This window comes from Wyeomyia smithii, chromosome 3, assembly GCF_029784165.1.
Source record: "Wyeomyia smithii strain HCP4-BCI-WySm-NY-G18 chromosome 3, ASM2978416v1, whole genome shotgun sequence".
NCBI lineage: Eukaryota > Metazoa > Arthropoda > Insecta > Diptera > Culicidae > Wyeomyia > Wyeomyia smithii.
In genome coordinates this window covers 90,016,006-90,035,228 of record NC_073696.1, presented here as the reverse complement: position 1 = coordinate 90,035,228, position 19,223 = coordinate 90,016,006, and the positions used below count along the sequence as shown (strand labels likewise).

At 37.7% G+C, this 19,223-nt stretch overlaps 1 protein-coding gene across 15 annotated transcripts in view; it reads left to right on the top strand.

Annotated features, from left to right (window-relative positions):
- The window catches only part of LOC129731640 (dual 3',5'-cyclic-AMP and -GMP phosphodiesterase 11-like), a 328,537-nt gene that overhangs the window by 158,365 nt on the left and 150,949 nt on the right, over positions 1-19,223 (top strand). The window contains exon 1 of one of the 15 annotated variants that reach the window (XM_055691796.1): positions 12,066-12,264. The exons of 11 other annotated variants lie outside the window; for them this stretch is intronic. The gene's annotated coding sequence lies outside the window, so the exon portion shown is untranslated. Of the gene's footprint in view, positions 1-12,065; positions 12,672-12,770; positions 12,777-19,223 lie in introns of those variants that run through there. 3 more of the 15 variants (XM_055691792.1, XM_055691789.1, XM_055691800.1) reach the window with 3 other exon arrangements.

Below are 19,223 nucleotides of genomic sequence, written 5' to 3'. Positions count from 1 at the left end.
GTTCAATAGCACACTGAAGTGTTCCTTCCAACGCCTGGCCATCTCTGTTTTATCGGTTATCAGGTTCCCCTCCTTATCGTTGCACATGACAGGGGCTGACACGTTTCGATTCCTGATTCCGTTGACCTACTTGTAGAAGCTCCTCGAATCGTGCCTGGAGAAGCAACCTTCCGCCTCCGCATGAATACGCTCTCAATGCTGTCGTTTCTTCAGGCGATGGAGTCTCTTTTCAGCGGCTCTTGCATCTCGATATCTACCCATGCTCTGACGAGTCACAGCCGTGGCCAACATGTGACCCCTGGCGCGGTTCTTCTCCTCCGTCACTCGCTGGCACTCAGCGTCAAACCACTAATTGGGCGTGGCTGCCACAGTTGTACCCAACACTTCTCGCGCTGTAGTGCTGATAGAACTGTGGATGTGCCTCCACTGTTCATTCAGGTTCCCTTCAACTCTTTCCTCAATCCGTTCATCAACCTTCTGCGAGTACTCTGCAGCCACTCCTTCAGTTGATAGCCGCTGGATGTTCAACTGCATCCTCCTCGTTGCCTTGGATTTCAACACGTTGGACAGCCGGGCGCGGATTTTGGCTACTACGAGATAGTGATCCGAGTCAACGTTCGGTTCTCTGAACGACCTCACGTCTGTAACGTCTGAAAAGTGCCGCCCATCAATCAAAACGTGGTCAATTTAAGAGCAAAGCTCTCCATTCGGGTACATCCAGGTGTGCTTACGTATGTTCTGGCGTGCAAAATAAGTGCTACAGATAGCCATCCCCCTAGTTGCAGCGAAAATAACAAGCCTCAGGCCATTGTCGTTCGTAGTAGAGTGGAAGCTTTCCGTACCAGTTACGGGGCGGAAGAAGTCTTCCTGCCCGACCTGTGCATTTGCATCTCCGATGACAATCTTTATATCGTGTCCTGGGCACTCATTGTATGTCTTTTCCAGGAGCTCATAGAACTCCTCCTTTTCGTCATCGGGTTTCTCGTTGGTCGGTGCGTACACATTTATTAGGCTGTAGTTAAAGAATTTGCCCTTAATTCTCAACACGCATATACGGTCACTGATCGGCCTCCATCTAATGACACGCTTCATCTGTTTTTCAATTAGCACGAAACCGACTTCTCTTTCTGCTTTCACGCCGCCGCTATAGTAGATGTGGTACTTAAATGAAGTGTCCGCAATAGAATCTACTGCTTGGAATTCGCGTTCTCCCGATTTCGGCCACCGCACCTCTTGGATAGCTGCAACCTCCACATTCACTTTCCGCAGCTCTCTAACCAGGATACTTGCGCGTGCCGATTCGAGTAGAGTCCTTACATTCCAAGTACCAAGTTTCCAATAATCGTTGTCCTTTTTCGTTCGCCTAGGTCCATGCCGATAATTTCGTTCCGTATTTATATACATGGGGAAACAGCCGCGTACGTTCCCCCTTCCCAGTCATCATACGACCAATGTTTCCACCGGGGTTGGTTACCCGATCTCCGCTAAGGTTACTCGTATCCCGATCGGCACCACGTGGAGGTTGGGATAAGAGTTGCTGGGCAGAGGTGAATAACCACAATAGGATCTCAAGTGACACGTGTCCAGCCATTCGTCAACCGTCTCAATGACTAGTTGATTATAATTAACATAAAACAATTCATGCGGCGAAGACGCATAATCGAGGGCAAGGAACCGAGGCGGCACAAAGCCGCCGTGGTTTCCGCGGTCCGAGCCGACCGCCGACCCGCCGTCGGAAGCAGCGGCCTCTCGCATACAAACAACTGATCTACTGGTTTTCTAGGATTATTCAAACAGGTTTTCTTTCCCTTAGTTAAGTCCGAACGAGCGGTAGCGAGTAAGGACAGCATACACTTGGATAATAGAGTCGGCTAAAGGCCGCGAGTGTATATTGTTAAAAAGAAAAAAAAAACCGTTTTTTGATTCTGCCATTCGTGCTCTTTTTTATTATTTTAATTTCATCATTATGAAGCAAGCACAGTACTTCGTTTCCTCTTGTGTCCTTTATTCGAATTTCCTTCCATGAATTTTACCGTCCACGCTTTCATGAACATGGGTATTTGAACAGCTGCATTAACAATATTTTTCTTCCCGGTCCAAGTTGAACACATTCGATAAACAAACCGCTTTGACTCGTTAATAATTTTACTATAGCGTCACATATTTTTAGATGTGTGAAAATATTTGAATTTGTGCTAAATAACCGTCTTTTGCTGGTAGTGTTAATAATCAAGGGGTAAAAAAAGTTCACGGAAATGTTGCTCTGAGTAAACGACGTGCATCCAAAAAATTTGGAAAATCTGCTTAACTAATAAATATTTGTGGAAGCTTTGAATTCGTGAATTCTAAAACATCTGAAAACCTTGAAAAAAGGAAGATTAATGAACACTCGCTAGGATTTTGCACCAGGGAATCTCTTTGGTGGCGAACAGAGTAGTTCGTGTTATTTTGTGGTGATATTTAATCGCAATTTTACGTGTGAAATAGTGAAGTGATTCACGGTAGATATATTCTTACATGTTTCGGTAGTGAATCTACACAAGGCTAAGTACAAGAACAGTTGCTTAAGCAGCTTGTTCGCATTAAAGTTTGTCTAAATAAAATCCCCCCAGCGCATTAGCTGCGGTGGTGATCATTTTTTTTGCCTATCTCTTGTTTCCCTGCATGTCTGTTGGTATAGCGTCCCGTGTTAACGTGTGTTGTGTGCGATGATTTGTTCTGGCTGTGGAACGGCAATTGTCCTATCGGATTTGCCGTTGAAATGTGTGGGCTTCAACTGTGCACGTTTGTTTCACTACAAGTGCACTGGACTCACCAAGGCAACGGCAAAGATTATAACAGATAACGATAATCTTTGCTTCAAGTGTGATGAATGTTTATCAAACCAGTGTTGTGGTGGGCAGCATTTGGTTTCGGACGTCAAGCGTATCGAAGAAGAGATGAAGAAATTATCTTCTCTCACTGATTCGGTCATTGCAATGCGAGACCAAATATCGGCCCAGATAAACAACGCGTTGAGTGCCGGTGTTGAACAGTTGAGATTAAATGTTAATGAGTCTCTTGAAAAAATATTTTGTGAGCAATTTGAAAAATTGAATAACTCGGTTTTGGAATTAAATACGCGTCAGAATATAGCTGCGATGAACGATGCTCGCGCGCGGAATGGGCCGGTTCCTTCTGAATCGGACCAAATCGGCAAAAAGCGTAAAATTGAATATGATAACAACGATCAAAATGATGTTTTTGATGACGACGCAACATTTGCGGAAGTCGTTAAAAGACACAGTAAAAGTAAAAAAACGAGTACAAGTCAAATGATTAGTAATAGTAATAATAATAATGGTTTTAAACCGGCCAAACCTAAGAATCGTCCGGTTATTGTGATTAAACCTAAAGAGTCCAAACAAGCTTGCGAGGAAACTCGGAAGTTTTTGAAAACTAACTTAGATCCAAAAACACACAAAGTTAGTAATTTTAGGAACGGTAAAGATGGTTCCATTATTGTTGAATGCGCTATTGGCGAAAATGTTGAAAATGTGAAAAATGGCAGTGAAAATAATCTGGGTGAAAATTACAGCGCTGTTGTACCCACATCGGTGCCAAGATTGAAAATAGTGGGCATGAGCGAGAATCTTTCTCCTGATGTTTTCATTGACTTTTTAAAGAGTCAAAATGAAGGCTTCACAATAAATAATATAAAAGTAGTAAATACCTTTGAAAATCCACGCTTCACTTATAACAAGTATAGCGCGGTAATGGAAGTTGATTTAGAAGCGTATGATAGCTTATCAGCTGCTAAGCAAGTAAATGTAGAGTTTGATCGATGCTTAGTTCTTCCCGCGATAAACGTGTTGAGATGCTTCAAATGTGGAGAATTTGGACACAAGAGCAAGGATTGCAAAAATTGTGATACATGCTCTAGGTGTAGCCAAAAGCACAAGACATCTGAGTGCACGTCTACTGTATTGAAATGCGTTAATTGTTTAAAAATGAATAGAGAGCGTAAAATGAACTTGGACGTCAACCATGCCGCATTCAGTTCAGAGTGCGTGATTTATAAAAGACTTTTTAATCAAAAGAAAAGCAGCTTGCGTTTCAATAAATAGCAAACAAGTTCCAAGAAGAGTGTGAATCACATTGATTTTATGTATTTTAATATTGCAGGGTTGACAACAAACTACGTTGCATTACGTCAGGTTGTTGAAGATAAACGTCCACTTTTAGTGTTCTTATCAGAGACACATATTGTCGATATTGAAGCATTTGATCAGTATAGTATTCCGGGATATAACGTTGCTGCTTGCTTAACACACTTTAGACAAACTGGCGGTGTTGCTATTTATGTCAGAGAATCGGTTCAGTTCGAGCTTTGCCGAAACGAAGCTAAGGCTGGTAACTGGTTCTTGGGCATAACAGTAATTCGTGGCATGAAGTTGGGTAATTTTGGTGTTTTATATCATTCTCCTAATACCAGTGACCAGCGTTTCCTTGAAATATTGGAAAACTGGCTTGAGGAATTTCTTGATTTTAGTAAATTGAACATATTGGCTGGTGATTTCAATATTAACTGGCGATATGATGCAAATTCGAATCATTTGAAGCGCTTAGTTGAATCTTTCAATTCAAAACAAAGTGTTGACGAATATACGCGCATCTCTCAGCGAAGTAGAACTTTGATTGATCATGTTTATTCCAATTTTGATTCTATTCGTTCAGTTACGAATTCCGATATGAAAATAACCGATCATGAGACATTAATGATTAATGTATTAGATATAATGAATAATTACAATGATTTAATAAAATTGAAATGCTGGAGAAAATATTCGAAACAGGCTGTTTCGAATCTTGTTGAAAGAAGCTTGGATTTTCCAATCGCGGGCCGTAATTTAGATGATTCGGCAGCTGTTCTTACAAACATCTTGAAAACGTGTACGAATCAATTAGTTGAACACAAATTAGTTTCTCTGAAAAACTCGAACAGCTGGTACAATTTTGATCTTTTGCGCCTTAAACGCAAGAGGGATAAATTGTACAAAAAGTTTTGTAGGTCTAACAGGCAGAATCATTGGAAGGAGTACACGATCGCACGTAATAAGTATTCACAAACGTTAGAAAAGACGCGTTGTGAATATATACAGAGGAAGATTATTCAGCATCAATACAACAGCAAAGAGTTATGGAAAATTTTGAAATCTTTATTAAAACCTAGTAATAATAAACCGCGGTCCATAACTTTTGATGGCACATTAGAACAAACAGAACAAGTAATTGCTAGTAAGTTCAATGATTAATCAATTGAACTGGTCGATGAACCGGATGAAATAAAACAGCCGACTAACGTTAATAGTAGATTTGATGGTTTTCACCCAATCACAATGGATGACCTTAAAAATATTTGTTTTTCATTAGGTAAAACGGCTGGAGTAGACAATGTAAATGCTAGGGTCATTCAAGATTGCTTCAATGTTATTGGTCACACTCTGCTGAACCTTATTAATGAATCATTGCTAACTGGGTACGTGACTAAAGTGTGGAAAGAATCGTTGGTTGTTCCGATTCAAAAGGTTGCTGGAACGATTAAAGCCGAAGAGTTTCGTCCCATCAACATGTTACACACGTTAGAAAAGATATTAGAACTTGTTGTTAAAGGTCAGCTGTTAGAATTTTTAAATAGTAACTCGTTATTAATTCCGGAACAATCTGGCTATCGGGAAGGCCATTCGTGTGAAACCGCGTTGAACTTAGTACTAGCAAAATGGAAAGACAACTTAGAGAATAGAGACACAATATTTGCTGTTTTTTTGGATCTAAAACGCGCTTTTGAGACAATTTCTAGGCCCTTATTGTTGAACACAATCAAGCGCTTTGGAATTTCGAGTACTGCATTCAGATGGTTTGAGAGCTATTTGTCAGACAGAACTCAACAGACTGTTTTTAATGATTCGGTATCTAGTCCCGTGGAGAATGATCTTGGAGTTCCACAGGGAAGTGTATTAGGGCCCCTTTTGTTCATTATGTATATAAATGACATGCGACGAGTTTTACGTTTTTGTGATATCAATCTTTTTGCCGACGACACCGTATTATTCATTGCAGCTAAGAATGTAGAAGAAGCCGTTTCACACTTGAACGAAGATTTACGTTCTCTAAACAGATGGTTGAAGTATAAGCAATTGAAATTAAATATAGATAAAACTAAATATATGATTTTCTCGCGCACCGTTGTAAACGACGATGTCTCTGTTTTGATTGATGATGAGGCAATTGGTCGCGTTCGGGAGATTAAATATCTTGGCGTGATTATTGATGACAACCTAAAGTTCAACGCTCACATTGACAATGTCATCAAGAAAATTGCCAAAAAGTATGGAATTCTATGCCGTTTGAAAAACGAATTAACGATTAGTAGTAAAATACAGCTATACAAGTCAATCATCTCTCCACATTTGGATTTTTGCCCTACCTTTTTGTTTTTGGCCAATAACACACAATTATTGAGGTTACAGCGTTTGCAGAATAGAATAATGCGTTTGATTTTAAATTGTGATAGATTTACTTCCTCTGCTTTTATGTTGGACGCTTTGCAATGGTTATCCGTGAAGCAACGAATTGTTTATTTGTCTATGGTGTTCATTTTTAAAATAATTAATGGTTTGCTACCTCAATATTTGTGTGATCGAATTGAAAGAGGAAGAGATTTTAATAGATATAACACTAGAAACGCGGATGAAATAAGAACACCTTTTTTTTCTAACAAGTGCTTCACAAAATTCATTGTTTTATAAAGGTATAATGTTTTTCAATTCGATGCCAAGACATGTTAAACGTGCACCAACGCTTGCGGAGTTCAAGAGACAATGTATTTCACACGTGAAAGTTTCTGTTGTACAGAACGAAAATTAGAACTTTTATAAAATGACGAGAGTTTATCTGACGAAGTTTAAACAACGGATTTAATTTGGATGAACTATTTATTTTTGGAACCTATCTATTTATTTATTGTTTTATTGAAGCATGTAACTGACGAAGTTTTTACGAACGGATCTGATTGTGTTGTAAAATTTTATTCATATTTTATATTAGATCTTTTTTAATATGTAATGAATTAACAAAACTACTGTGTTCGTCACGGTGGTGATGATGGATTTTTTCCTTTATATTGTTGTAGCTTTAAAAAAATAATAGAAAGTGACTACATAAGTTTTAGCCTCACGCGCGGAATTCAGATATAAATGGATTCTTTAACAATGCTTAGAGAAAAATCATGAAGTAGTTGTGTTTAGTCTGGCTGAAGGTCATGAAAACCTTGTGCTAGTTTTGTGTAGCTCTATAGCTCTTCACATTCTTACCAATGTGAATCAAGTAATCAGTTTTTGAAGAAGTTTATATCTGGAGGTAAAATCAGTTCGTTTTTTTTTTTGTATAACTGATTTAAATGTGACTACATTAATTATCTATAGATAAATCGTCCAGCTCAAACCTTTGTAGGGGTATGTGGCGGGACCATCATCATCTTTTATAATTTTTTGAATATTTTTGTGAGTTTTGGTGCCCGTAGCTAGCTCGAAAGAATGTCAAAAGGCCGCAGAGAAATCGCCGGGTTCTTTGCTTCTGCGTTTTTTTACCGGAACGTAGGACAACGTAGAAGCGTCGAATCCGACGAGCAATTACTCTGAGACCTTTTAACGCACTTCCGCACTTAAGTGCACCAAAATTCACGGAAATAGTGAGAAAACTAAAATCTTTCTTTTGACGTTGGACTAACGTCTATATCGAAGTTAGGCGCCTGAATTTGAAAATCTAGTAATTCAACAAGGGAAAAGTGGTCAGGTTTTGAGCGCTTATATATCAGTCATTTCTTCTCAGAATATCGAGGTTTTGGTATCAAGCGATCAGAAATTCTTTTACCGTTAAATTTATATAAGAAAAAAAACCCTATTGCTCGAGTGTGTTGAACAATTGGTAAACAACATCGATTGTCTCAATCATACCAAGCAACCAATCACTACTTCTCTTCCCAAGCACAGCCGATACTAACGAATACAACTTTGTAAACGATTTGCTGTTGTTGTTGTGTTACTAGAGGTCACTTTTTGTTTCCGATGCTTTTTTACTTCCCTTACCATTCTCTATTCTTCTAAACTCATCCCTCTTTCCAAAAAAACTGACGAAACCTTGATATACATATATGGTACTATTCGAACAATTCACCCCATCATTCCATCATTCCAAAACTGTGCCGGTATCATACGTACGCCATCGAATTGACTTCCTCATTCGTGCGTTGACCGGCAAAGCGGACGGTTCTTTCTGGAGTAGCAGAAAGCGGGTGGTGGCAAATATTGGTCGCCTATAAAAGCGCATGCCATCGAATTGAATTTCTCATTTGTTTGTTGACCGGCAAAGCGGACTGTTCTGTAATTGAGTTCTTGTTTTTTTAAGTTATTAAAATAAACGTGATTTGTTAAATACATGAAGTTATATGTTAAGCTGGAGCTAAGGTTTTTCTGAAATGACAGCGCTAATATAAAAGATTCTTTCAGTATATATTATTATTTATAACGCTTTAACGTCTCAGCATTCAGAAATGCACTGTAAGATAAAATTGCTGAAAATACTACATAGAGTTACAATTCCGTCTACTATATGTTTTAATGGAATATAAAAATACCGTAGTCTAACGTCATGCGGTGTGTCTTGTATACCACCCTCCTTCTTTTGATCGACAATTTCCAGCTGGTAGGGAAAATGCTTCGTCTAAGCGACAAGTTAAAAGGTAAACTTAATTATCTGATCAACACAGGTGCACTTCAAAAGCTCAAATTGGACAAAAATTAAAGATTAAAGCTTTTCAACCATTCCGGTTAATTTTTGTATTCTTAGCCACTAACTTTTTTTCAGAGACTTAAATGAGTTTTCTCGTAAACATAATGTTGAAGCGACGAACCTGGCAAGTGATTACTATGCGAGCTCTCACGTAAGTTGGCGCGTTTTGGTAATAAGTAGGGGCACCAATATGCATAGGAATGGTTGAATAGCTTTAAACCTTCACTTTTTCTGGGCTGAGCTTTTGGAGTGCAGGTTTTTATTTTCATTTTGTCGACTTCATTTACATGGTGTACAAAAGGCTGCGTTAATTCATTCATGATCAACTTATTTTGCTGTATTATTTTAGTATCCGTCACATTTATACACATGTACAACTAATAAAAATACATGAATGTGTCATGATAGAAGAAAGAAAATGTTACACTCTACTGTTTTATTCACTATTTGAAACATTTTGCACTTCGATTTAAAAAAATACATACCTACTGAAAAACATCTGAATAGCCAAGTTGCAGTTATATCTGAGCGTCTGACATTTTTGACGTGGGACTACGTCATTGTTTCCTATACTGGGATGCATTCTGTAGAATAGGAAACGAAACTGGCAAATGTTACGTCAGATTTCAAACGATAATAACAGCATAACTACATGATGGATAACAATAACCAATATATTGTTGGATAGATAAAACGTGAAACAATTTTATAATACGCTAGTCATCATTGTTATTTCACTGCTCAACGGTGAAAATTGATAAAAAATTACAAGAAAATTTACGCGAACAATGAACCAATCACACGCGAGCATTCCTAGCACAGACGATATAAATGGACACCAACCATTCACTGTGATATTTTCTGTTTCAATATCAAAAAAAAATGGACAGGGTTTCCCCGTTCCAACAGGTCAATTAAAGTTTGCTTCCATGAGCTTAGACTAATTTGAAGTCTCGAAGGTAAAGATCTTTCGAAAGGTTTTGAAACAAACCTTTTACTTGAACAATTTCTAAACCTGCTGTCGAGCCTAATAAAACTGATGTCTTGAAAGAAAACTTCTGGTAATAGCAATAATACCGTACAGTATAATACAGTAAGGTCGCTTTTTACGCGTTTTTTTTCGCGGGTTGCTTTCCTCTATTACTCAAAAACGGTACAAGATATCGACCTCATTTTATTCACGTTTTCCGTTTTAGGCCACATGTGATCATATATCAGTTTTCAAAAAAATTCACAAGTTTTGGTGTAAATACTCAAAATTTAAAATAACGAATTTTGGTCTCTAGATTGGCCACTATCATATTCAAACGAGGTTTTAACGTTTTAGGACAGTTTTCTTTGTTATATTTGCCAGTTAAAAAAAGTCGTTTTTTACGCGGGCCCATACAAATTTGGAACGCATCCCCCGCGTAAAAAACGACCTTAGTGTATACATATTATGTGGAGCAGAGCGCCGCTGGTCTCTAGTCGTCTATCATTGCAGTGGTACACGACTTCTATATCCGTGAAATCAAGGAAAAACTGCAATGCTGCTGCATTGATAGTGATTAAAAGTTTATCTCATGAATATGGCTACCCTAGAAAAAAAACTACTCAACAAGAACTGAGCAGTTTTGCAACGGTCATAAGATTTTTTTTTGCATTTTACCCTCGATATTCACTAAATGATCGTGATCGAGAGAGCAGACTTCTGATAATACAAAATTATAGAAGCTTAAGAGCCAGCGAATGCTTCTGAATATATTTTCGATTCACTAGGATCTATTCAGAATCTTTGTTTACATTTCAACATTGTTAGATGATATATTTTTGTTTTCAACTTAACAAATAATATTCTTACGTATGTTAGCTGTCTTCGTAATACGGTGAATGTAATTGTTGGCAAATGAAAAAAAATTGTCAAACAAAAAACAGAAATTAATCATTTCGAACATTAACTTCCTTGTAATTTTTGATTGTTATAATTTTTCGCTGGAACTTGTTGATTATTTTGTTCGACATATCTTTTTATGTTTTCCTATAAGTGAACCTATGTAACGGCTTCGAAATTATTTCCATAATAAGATTTATGCAATAAATTAAATTTTATCTGAGTTAAATTAGACAAAATCATGTATTATGATAATGTATGTATTGTTGGATTTGGTTTATAAGGAAATAGAGTTAATTCTGATACAGACGCATTGCGAGAAATTCTTGCTGCTTCTACAATAACAACGACACGCTTGTACCTTGTTAAATAAATGTCGTTCGCACAAAAAAAGCACTACACAACATCGTTAAGTGTAATCGAAGTTCTTTTGAGTGTTGTTCAATATATTTCTAAAAAGAAATTTTATGGGGAGGCTGCGTATAAAAAAAAAACACTTAAACCACAGAACAAACGAATTGTTGCTGTCTGCAGATTCTGTAACCTTTGCAACTAAAAATCCTTCTTATTACAGTGTTTAGTTCCACTTCACCATTTCATACAACCCTAGGGCTGTATACCTTGTAGTACTTTCAATTTGTTTTGATGTTTCTGAATTTTAATTGAAAATATTTATTCAATCGAAAGTTTTTCTTGCTATCCAACATAAAACTAACTCAGGAACTAAACTCCGGACACGTGAATAGAGCATTTTCAGCTGAATTTCAAAACTTTCAACAGTTAATTACCACTTCCGGACTGTTCAACCAGACCAATGGGGTTGCATGGTGTTCCGTACGTTCTTAAACAAAGGAAACGCATTACGAAAATTCACGCCGCTGCTGTCAAAACAAAGCTTTACAAATGAACTTTCAATACGTTCTCTCGTTCCCTCTCGCTCTCGAATCTCGTCTATGTCTGCTCTCTTACCGGTACGGAACGCAAAAGAAAACGGAACTAGGTGAAAATACACTGCCCAAATCCCATATGTTATGCCGACCGTAAACAGAGAAAAACATTCATCTTCTCATCTCTTGCTACGTTTTCTCTCCGAGTGAAAACTCTTGCGGTACCCCAGTAAGAATTGTCAGGCCGATGTCGGACCAATTCGCGTTCGATTCTCCGATAGATCGGCCCTGTCATGACTGCGAGAGAGCGAGAGTGAATTTCCATCATCAACCCGGCGCATCATTTTCGGTCAGCTGCTGAAAGGGTGGCACAACCGCGTAAGCATTGAATGCCGCTTTTTGCAGACCCGGCATTCATCCACGGATTCATTCTTCAGCATTGCCACAAGTCAGCTTTACCGGTCAGTCGGACGGAGTGGTGAATAGTGCGATTTCGCAAACGCTCAGCAACAGTCAGTCGCAACCGTCGGTGCTCTACAGGCAGCGGTCTGCTGCGGCTTCGTCGCGGAACGGCGCCTCATTTCGCGGGTGGCTTGTCGCGGTATCGGTCGCGTGTTGCCATGATCCAGTAGTGCCCCGAGCTGGTCGATTGTCGGTTGTGTTCGGTACGGATACGGGGTAATAGTGCTGCAGACAGCCGTCACATACATGAGTGAAAATTAAAACTGTAATCAGAAACGACAACAATAGACAGTCGGGAATCGATGTGCCTACGTCCTACGGTTGTGTGCTGTGCGCTGCGTACGAATACATGAATGCCGTCGCGCTGCTCTGTAGGAAAGAAGTGTGCAGTTTATTTTCAACCTTCAGCATGCTTTGATTCGATTCAAGTGAAACGTTTCGAGTGTAAGATTGTTTTCGAAACAAACAAAAAATCCTCAGTGCTATCGATGATAAAACATAACCATCGGATCGGATGCGGTTGTGTTCCCCCTGCCAGTGACAGCGTCCGTTTGCGAACGAAAGGAAGCGTTCAACCGGTTGCTTGCGTGCTTGTGTGGCGATAAAAACTCATATTAAATTATGTCAGTTATAATTGAGATGTGATGAACTTGAAATAATGCATTATCTGAATTGAGCTCAACTGGATATTGAAAATGAAACGTGCAACCAGCACCCACGCTTTAAGGGTGATATTTATGAATGCAGATCCAGAACGAGTGAATTGGTGTTTATTATACATCCACCAAAATGTCTAGGATAACATATACACGTTTAACATTTATTTGATAAAACTCCTTAACCTTTAGTGGAGCCAAAAAAGTGTGTTAGATTCAAATAGCTAAATTACTCTTGAGCAATTCGTTAGAAACGCATTACAGTGTTGTTTTTTCGTTAAAAATACTCGATTAATTCCGAACAGTTTGTTATTTGTTTGATTTTTTCCCTCTCGAACATAAGTTTAGAACATCCCTATGATTCTGATAGTAGCTGTTTAAAAATTGTGTAAACTTTTATTTTTGCACGCTCAAATCGTTAACGATGAAACGCTATATTGAACATTTGGAATTTTTCAGCAATCTCATTATACTGCACATTTAGCAGTGCGTAATGTCTCATTTCAGTAACGAATAATTAATTATTTGTTTACCATATCATGTAATTGATTCGGTTCAGTATGCGGAAAAGAAGAGCATTCAAAACTGACGTTTATATATGAGCATTCCGAAAAAAGTTTATCGTTTAATTGACCACTGTATTGACGCAGGACTACGCGAATGGTTATTCATTACCCTCTGCAGTTATATTTGTGGTGGCACTGATAGGAATCGTTTTCATTATTTATGTGGCCGGAAAAGGCTATGTTGACAGCCGTTTCCGACAGCGATCGCTATTCACTGTGAAAATGAGAAAAGACGTGATATCATCAAATAGAATTTTATTCTTCTAACACATTGTTGGGAACTGATGCTGATCATTGAGGTGGCCGTGAAAATGGTCATGTCGAATTTTAAAAACCGACCATATGCATTCTATTTATTGGCCCAAAATAATGACCTAGGTCAATTTTCAGCTGCCTCAAAGCGCTCAAAGTTTTGATTTTTTTACCTTTGAAATTTCCCCCATCGTAAACCTATTTTTCATGAAATTGGGAAAATATTTTTTTTCCTAATTCAAACACCCTTAAAATCTATAAAAAGGTCGGTCGAGATCTGGTATTATTTCGAAAAAAAATACTACAAGGTATACAGCCCTAGGGTTGTATGAAATGTTGACGTGGGACTAAACACTGTAATTAGGGGGTTTTGTGTTACAAAATATCTGCAAACAGAATCAATGTGTTTGCTCAGCGACTGTACGTATTTTTATTTTCAGCCTCCCTGGAAATCAATTTTTGGAATATATTCAACAACACTCGAAAGAATATCATTTATATTTGGCGATATTATGCCTGTAGAATTTTTTGTGCAAAAAATATGTATTTGACAAGGCACAAAGCACAAAGAACTTCTCGTAATGCGTCAAAGTCAGAATTTACTCTATATCCTCAAAAACCAAATCCAATAATACTTACGTTATCATAATTCATGGTTTTGTCTTATTTAACTCTAATTAAATCAAATCTATAGTATGGATCTTACCTTCAAAATAATATGGAAGCCTTTGCAAAGGTTCATCAATTGGCAAACAGAAGAAAATATTTTAAACAAAATTATTGACAAGTTCCAGCAAAAAATCGTAGCAATCCACAAATACATTTTTTTTGCTTGACAATTTTTTTTTCATTTTCCTACAACTACATTCGCTGTATTACGAAGACAGGAAATATACGTTTATTATGGTAAAGCTTAGAATGATCATATATCATCTAACTTTTTTGAAATGTAAAAGAAAATATGTACGAATCTTTTTTTTTTTCCGTGTTGGGTATTTTCGTCACTGCGACCAATTTTTTGATATTTTGTGACATATTCCCCCTTTTTAATTTTGCTTAGTCAGGATAACGTATCACTATTGGAAGTGGTCGTTATAGTCTGGCCAATAGCATTAGTCCAGTCCGGTATTATACTTCGTATGAAGCGCACAACCGTACTGGGATTTGTTCTCCAGATTTCAGAGGGTTCCAGAAGACCTCTCTCGAAGAACTTATATCTTTTGATAAAAATTGCCGGACATCGGCATAACAGATGTTCCGAGTCTTCTTTTTCCATGCCACATACTCGACATGTATCATCTTGAAGTTTTTTCATAACCTTCAAATGATAACGGCTCGGACAATGCCCTGTTATTAAACCAGTTTTTTTTGAAAGATCCAGTATTTTACGAGTCATAGAAACGTTCGGAGTGATGAAACGTTTCGACTGCCTACCGATGAAGGTGTTTTTCCAGTTGGATACCACTTTCAGAGTTTCCCATGCTTTTAGTTCCATTCTAAGGGAACAAGCGGATAGACCACAGAAGGGTTCTGGTCCTATGAACTGATGAGACGATCCAAGTCTTGCCAATTCATCGGCTCTTTCGTTCCCATCTATTCCACAGTGACCAGGAACCCAGTATAAGTCTACTTGATTATTACAACCCAGTGTTTGGAGTGATTGAACACACTCCCAAACTAGTTTTGATGTGCATGTCGCAGACTTCAAAGCCTTCAACGCTGCTTGACTGTCGGACATCATGCAAATGTTTGAGTGTCTGTATTTCCTGCGTAGGCATATTTCAGAACATTCTAGTATTGCTTGGACTTCAGCTTGGAAGACAGTTGGCCATTGGCCCATTGGAACTGACAGGTCTATTCCTGGGCCAGTTACTCCTGCTCCCACTCGATTGTTCATTTTTGAACCATCTGTGTAGAAAATGATTGATCCTGGGCGGAGATCAGGACCACCGCGTTCCCAAACATCACGCTCAGGTTCAAACATTCGAAATCGTCTTTCAAAATTGTATCTTTTCTCCATCCGGTCTTCATTGTTTATCACTAGGGGATTGATACGAATAGTTTTTAGAATACCTAGATGACCCGTTAAATCACCCTCAAAGAGCCTTAATGATCTTTTGATCCGTAAGGCACTCTTTTCGGCTTCTAATTGTATGAATTGGTGCAGTGGAAGCATAAACAGTAGAGCTTCCAATGCCTTGGTGGGTGTGCTTCTCATTGCACCCGTTATTGAGAGAGTGGCTAGCCGTTGAAGTTTTTCCAACTTATCTTGAGCACCTTTCTCCCTTGTTTTTGTCCACCAGACTAGTGAAGCATAGGTAATTCTTGGTCTCACTATAGCCGAATATATCCAATGGATCATTTTCGGTTTGAGTCCCCATTGTTTACCAAAAGTTTTATTACATATCCATAGAGTATTTGTAGCTTTTTTTATTGCCGGCTCTAGATGTGTATTCCAGTTAAGTTTTTTGTCAAGAGTTACTCCAAGGTATTTGACGTTATCTGAGAGTTTAAGAAGCTCACCTTTTAGCATAATATCATTAAGCCTAGTCTTTTTTCTACGTGTAAATGAGACGATAGTGGTTTTTGAAGGATTTACATTTAAGCCTTCCCTATCGCACCACGAGGAAATAATGTTTAAGGCAGTTTGCATTCGGTCTGTGATGATATCATCATACTTGCCACGGACAATAATGACAATATCATCAGCAAATCCAACTACTTCAAAGCCTTCTTCCATCAATTTTTTTAGAAGATCATCAACTATTAATGACCACAGCAGAGGAGATATCACCCCTCCTTGTGGGCACCCTTTTATAGCTGTTACACTTATATTAGAGCTACCAAGGCTTGCTGCTATTTCTCTTTTTGATAACATCTCGCTTATCCAATGAATAATGCAATTGTCAAAACCACGTTTCTCCATTGCAGCAGCCATTGAGTCATGAGACGAGTTATCAAATGCCCCTTCAATATCAAGGAACGCCGTTAGAGAAATTTCTTTTGCAGCAAAAGATTTTTCTAGTTTTGTAACTATAGTATGGAGTGCAGTTACCGACGATTTCCCCTCCTGGTAAGCAAATTGATATTTACTAAGAGGAGTTTTAGAAAGATATGATGATTTGATGTGCTCACCGATTATTTTTTTAATTGTTTTGAGAACGACTGACGATAAGCTAATTGGCCTAAAGGATTTTGGCAGAGATTTGTTCCTTTTGTTGGCCTTAGGGATAAAAATAATCCGTACTTGTCGCCACGCTTCCGGAATATAGCCTAGAATTAAGCTGGATTGAAAGAGTTGTGTTAGAATGGGCATCAGAACTGTTTTACCCTTCTGTAGTAGTACCGGATAGATTCCGTCTCTACCAGGTGACTTGAAGGGTTCAAAGGAGTCTATTGCCCATTCAACTCTACTTTCGGTAAAAATTTGGTTGGCCAAAGTAATTGCATCATCCCTAGTTTTTACTAGCCCAGTCATCGTATTCACTGTTTCGTGAATTTCTGTCCTGGTTATAACATTTCCAGTACTTGATACAGATGTACTTTGGTCTTCACTTGAGTACGAATCTTACTAAATAAACTAAATTCACTTGAGTACGAATCTTACTAAATAAACAAAAAAATCACAAGCATTCGCAGGCTCTTACTCTTCTATAAATGTATAAATTTAGGAATTTACTCTTTCGATACTATCCGGTCACGATTATTTAGTGAATATCGAAGATAAAATTAAATAAATATCCGTTGCAAAAATTTACAATTCTTGTTGAGTAATTTATGGTAATCATATTTATGAGATAAACTTTCAATCACCATCAACAGCAGCATTGCAGTTTTTCCTCAATTGCATACGAATAGAAATGTACGAACAAAAGTGTACCACTGCAATACGAATAGTACCGCTGCAGTACGAATAGAAGTGTACCGCTGAAATGTACGAATAGAAGAGTACCACTGCAATCATAGACGACGAGAGACCTGCGGTTCTTTACTCCACTGGTACTGTTGCTTTTACCGGCATGTTTTCTTTCAAGACATCAGTTTTTATAAGGTTCTTCAGAACCTTACACGCAGGTTTAGAAATTGCTCAAGGATGGGTATTGTTTCAAACTTTTAAGAAACCTTTCACCTTTGAGACATCATATTAGTCTAAACTCATGAAACAAAAATAAATTGACCTATTGGGACGGGGAGACTTTGTCAATTTTTATTTCGAAATTGATACAGAGAATATCACAGGGAACGGATGGTGTCCATTCACGTCGTCTGTGCTAGGAATGCTCGCATGTAATTGGTTCATTATTCGCGTAAATTTGTTATTGAAAATTTTCATCAATTTCACCGCTTAGCAATGAAATTAGAGTGATAATTAGCATATTAAAAAATTGTTATACATTTTATCTATCCAACAACATATTGGTTATTATTATCCATCATGTGGTTATGCTGTAATTAACGTTTGAAATCTGACGCAACATTTGCCCGTTTCATTTCCAATTTCACAGAATACATCCCAGTATAGTAAACAAAGAAGTGTCCCACTTCAAAAAAAAAAATTGATCAAAAATCGAATTTTTGGGACTTTTTTGGGCAACCAAGGGCTTAATATGGAATAATTTAAAATGATTCACAATTCGTTCCAAACCACATGTCAGTCATTCGAATGCTTATTTGGCATCTTGAGCTTGCTTTTTTATTTGGATTGGGGGCCACCCACATACCAAGTGGACAGATTTTAAACGATTTTCACCGCCCCCCCCCCTCCCTTGACAACTGCTCATATAAATTCTAAAAATTTTGTAAGGACCGTGAACACTTCACATACCCCCCCCAAGCTGTCCACGTGGTATGTGGATGGCCCTTAGTGTATTTGTTTTCACTAGGATGGACTAAAAAACAATCAACCTGGAATTTATTGTTATTGGGAAAAAATAATCACAGTTAGTAGAAAAACATGTCTCTTTAACGTTTCACTACTTGCCCCATGATGAGTAACATTTTTTTTATATTTTTGGTCGTTTGAAAAACATGGTTTAGATTGAATTTCAAATTAAAAATAGAAGGCAATGGTTTTTAATAAAAATCTAAAATTTTTGAGTTAATACAGCTCGTAGAATATTAACCTATGTGAACCAACCAATTTCAAAGAGGCATATAATATGTGTCAAATATTTTCAGCAGGTACATAGTAGAAAATGATTGAGCAATTTTTAGTTCTTTTTTCTATTAGATCAAAGCTTCCGAATAAAATGTTTGTTTTTATTGAATGCAGTGTATATGTAAATATTTGTTGGGCTTTTCCCTACCATAGAATTTCATATTTTTCGTCATTGCCACCACCCTCAAAAAATCTCATTGGTCCATATCGGTCGTACATCTAGTATAAGAAGTTAAATGGACCTATAAATAATTTAGGTTTTAACTACTAAACCATCATGAATTTCATTTAAGTTGTTTTTGGCACCATCCTACAAAAAATAAATACACCAAAATCAAGTTTGAGATGCCTAATTATTATTTAAATGATTTACATGTGGTTTATAGCGAATTGTGAGTTATTTGAAAAATTAATTCTGAAAAATTCCATATTGAACCTTCGGTTACCCGAAACCAAAGTCCAAGAAGGCCGATTTTTGACCTAAATTTTTTTTCGAGATTCTATGCATTTTAAAGTCATTTGGGATCGAAATTTTAATTTCTA